We start from the raw sequence: 4,694 nt of genomic DNA, 5'->3' as shown, positions 1-4,694 counted from the left end.
GAATAAAGTTGAATAAAATTAAAAATATGAATGTTAAAAATGAGAAAAATAGAAGCAGTCATGTCCAAAAGAATAGGAATCTAACGGTGTTTGAATGGTTTTTCTAAGTTGAACGGTTTTGAAGGAGTTAGATGCCAAAAAACGTACGGAAGATGATATAATAATAAAGATTAGAAGAACAATACTGTGAATGCTTTTCAAGCATTCACACTAACTAGAAAGTGCATTTTCTGAAGAAACTGCAGTGTGAATGCTTGAATCTGAATGTATGCACTGAAATGAATTAATTGCTGAATTTTGAGTTAAAAATCTTGAATGAGATTAAAAAAAAACAAAAAAAAAAACGAATTTAACCTGAAAACAAAGGTGCTGAACTGCTAAAAGCTGAAGGTTACACAGAAGAAGGAGTTGGAAAAAAACTGAAAATGTTTTAAATGTAAATTAGAAAACCCTAAGAAATGAGAAAAGAACATTTAGAGTCAGAAAACATCTGAATGAATATTAAAAGGTCATATTCTTTGAATCACTGAATGACTCAAATGTGATCCCTCCACGTTGATCCACACAGTTTAAAAAGTTTAAATGCCTGAGCTTTGAAAGATACGGTGTTGGAAAGAGAACAATAATGGCGACAATTTGAGGGTAAAATGATGGCTGTAACACTGTGGACACAGCAGCAGTTGAAAGAGAAGTGCTTAAGATTAATCTTGGTACAGTGGCAGGCAGAGCTCGTTAAGCAGGCAGGTGTGAGCCTGGTTGCTATAGTGACCGCACCCAATGGCTCCATACACACGTACACAGACATGCGCCTCACTTTTGCTGCTTAAAATGAACAGAAAAGTCAGGCCGAAACAAATCGTTCCCAAATGAAAAGTAAAAGTCGTATTGACAAAATTCTTTCACCGTGAGTGACAGCAATGTCTAGTCTACTGAATTCTGAGTTTTCATGCCTGTGGAGTTTATTATATGGACGTGGTGACAGTGGAAAGACACCATGCTCTTCTGATTTTCAAACGAACCTTCTGAGCCATTTTAACATTAGAGTCTATGGAAGAGTTGGAGGGAGGAGGCTGTGCATTGGTGACATTTATGAAAGAACCATAACACCTAGTACAATAGTAAACACATTGGATGAAAGAGGACAGCCATGGCTACGTTTTGAGGGTAAAATCATACCTGTAGAGCAAACGCTGCGGACACAGCAGCAGTTTTAAAAAAGATTTTAAGATGAATTTTTTTGCTCCTCTCACTCTAGCAGTTGAGCTGTCTCACTCTAGCCCCAACATTCCGTCCCATACACACCCATTATAAACTTTGAAACGGGTGAAAAAACATCATGAAACTTAAACTGGAACTGAAGAAAAAGTATAATAGATATTGAAAAGATAAATACAAGTTGAATAGTTGAATGTCTTGTCTTCGTTTTAAAGTTTGAATGGTGGCTCTATGTCAATGTATGTGGAAGTAGATACAGTTTAAAGAGGAGGAAGTTGAATGAGAATTTGAAGGGTCTCCCCATTGAAATACATTATAAATTTTTGTTGAAAAAAGTTGAATAAAATTAAAAATATAAATGTTAAAAATGAGAAAAATAGAAGCAGTGTTGTCCAAAAGAATAGGAATCTAACGGTGTTTGAATGGTTTTTCTAAGTTGAACGGTTTTGAAGGAGTAGGCTTTCAAAAAACGTACGGAAAAATAAAATATAACTAGAAAAATTTGCATTTCCTGCGAAAATGCAGTGTGGATGCTTTAAAGCTGAAGCTGTATGCAAAAAGTAGCTGAAAAAGCTGAAAAGTTGCAGAAATTGTAAAAACTTTGCAGAAGCAAAAGAAGTTTGCAAAAATGGAATAACTTAGCAGAACTGCAATATCTTAGAGGAAACATAATACTTGGCAGAGATACAATAGCATAGCAGAATTTAGCAGAAATATTGTAACTTACCAGAAACATGATAACTTCTCAAAAATACAAGAATTTAGGAGAAATAGTATAAGATAACAGAAAGAATATATTTAGCCAAAAATACTTAAACATTACAGAAACACTATGATTTAGAAAAATAGTACAACAGAGCAGAAATATTGTGATTTACCAGAGACACTGTGATGAACTATGAATATTGTAATTTTAAATTAAGACTATGTTTTAGCACAAATATTATAATTTGGCAGAAATACTATAATTTAGCAGAAATACTATATTAAGCACAAATCCTATAAAAAGCAGAAATGGTATGATTAAGCATAAATACTACATTTAGTAGGAATACTTTGTTTTAGCACAAATCCCATAAAAAGCAGAAATACTGTACTATGATTTAGTAGAAAAACTATAATTAATCAGAAATACTAAATTTAGCAGAAATACTATATTAAGCACAAATCCTATGAAAAGCAGAAATAATATGATTAAGCATAAATACTACATTTAGCAGAAATACTATATTAAGCACAAATCTTATAAAAAGCAGAAATATTATATTAAGCACAAATCCTATAAAAGCAGAAATAGTATATTAAGCACAAATCTTATAAAATAGCAGAAATAGTATGATTTAGCACAATAGTAAAAAGTTAAACAGAAAAATTGGAAAAGCAAAATGGACAGCTGAAAAAATGCTGAACATGCTGAGGGTCCCTCAAATATACTTATTAAATGACAAAAATCTGAAAAAAAATTTATGACAGCCACACAATTACAAATATGTACACATGAGGAAACACACATGCACAGAGAGACACACACACAAGATCCAATTCAGTCAACCAGTCTAACTATATTCAATTTAAATCCTACAATGACATGCTGCCAAATAAGGGCAGGGTACTCTCTCTCCCACTAAACACACACACACACACACACACACACACACACACACACACACACACACACACACACACACACAGAGGGAGAGAGCTGCCGAATTTAAATCCACCAATCAGAGTGGCTGTTTACGTTTTCCCGCCAAAACAGGTGCATCTTTTTACACACGCAGCACAGAGAGGCACAGGATTATTGCAGTCTATTTCTCATAGTGAGGACTCCCCTCAAACAAATGACCATAATTTCCTAACTGTAGGGGCTAGAGCGGTCATTCTTACACCGTTTTGTTCAGAAGTGATTGGGGAATCTTCCAGTGTTGACAATTTATCATTCAAATATGAATTTTTAGAGATATATGACATGGATGACTTATTGACTTAGAAGCCACGAATTCCCCAATATGCAAATTTGAATGGCTGAGGCCACATATATGATTGGCTGGCTGGGAAGCCATGCAGGCCCTGATTTGTGGATTTGAATTCCTCAGCCCTCAGATATGATTGGCTGGCTTAGAAGCCATGATGGCCCCAATATGCAAATTTGAATGCCTCAGGACACTTATATGATTGGCTGGGAAGCCGTGCAGGCCCTGATTTGAAAATTTGAATGTCTCAGTCCTCACAGAGGATTGGCTGCCTGGGGACCTGGCAGAAATATATAGAAATACTATGATTAAGCATAAATACTACATTTAGTAGAAATACTATGTTTTAGCACAAATACTATAAAAAGCAGAAATACTATAATTTAGCAGAAATACTATATTAGGCACAAATAGTATAAAAAGCAGAAATACTATATTAGGTACAAATCCTATAAAAAGCAGAAATACTATATTAGGCACAAATAGTATAAAAAGCAGAAATACTATATTAGGCACAAATAGTATAAAAAGCAGAAATACTATAATTTAGCAGAAATACTATGTTAGGCACAAATCCTATAAAAAGAACAAATACTATAATTTAGCAGAAATACTATATTAGGCACAAATCTTATGAAAAGCAGAAATAGTATGATTTAGCAGAAATACTGTATTTAGCACAAGTACCGAAAAGTACCAGAAATACTATGATTTAGCAGAATAGTAATAACTTACAAAATTACAAATATGGAGGCATATTGAAACAGAAATGCACAGAGGGACACACAAACACAGGCTCTAATCCAGTCAACCAGTCTAACTATATTCAATTTAAATCCTACAATGACATGCTGCCAAATAAGGGCAGGGTCCTCTCTCTCCCACTAAACACACACACACACACACACACACACACACACACACACACACACACACACACACACACACACACAGACAGACAGACACAGAGGGAGAGAGCTGCCGAATTTAAATCCACCAATCAGAGTGGCTGTTTACGTTTTCCCGCCAAAACAGGTGCATCTTTTTACACACGCAGCACAGAGAGGCACAGGATTATTGCAGCCTATTTCTCATAGTGAGGACTCCCCACAAACAAATGACCATAATTTCCTAACCGTAGGGGCTAGAACGGTCATTCTTACACCGTTTTGTTCAGAAGAGATGGGGGAATCTTCCAGTGTTAACAATTTATCATTAAAATGTGAATTTTTAGAGATATACGACATGGATGACTTGTTGACTTAGAAGCCACGAATTCCCCAATATGCAAATTTGAATGCCTGAGACCACATATATGATTGGCTGCCTGGGAAGCCGTGCAGGCCCTGATTTGTGGATTTGAATTCCTCAGCCCTCAGATATGATTGGCTGGCTTAGAAGCCATGAAGGCCCCAATATGCAAATTTGAATGCCTCAGGACACATATATGATTGGCTGGGAAACCGTGCAGGCCCTGATTTGAAAATTTGAATGTCTAAGTCCTCA

This window comes from Rhamphochromis longiceps, linkage group LG23 (genome assembly GCF_057381845.1).
Source record: "Rhamphochromis longiceps isolate RC_006_pf linkage group LG23, R_longiceps_female_GT1.1, whole genome shotgun sequence".
In the NCBI taxonomy this organism is placed as follows: Eukaryota; Metazoa; Chordata; class Actinopteri; order Cichliformes; family Cichlidae; genus Rhamphochromis; species Rhamphochromis longiceps.
This window is presented reverse-complemented; position numbering follows the sequence as displayed.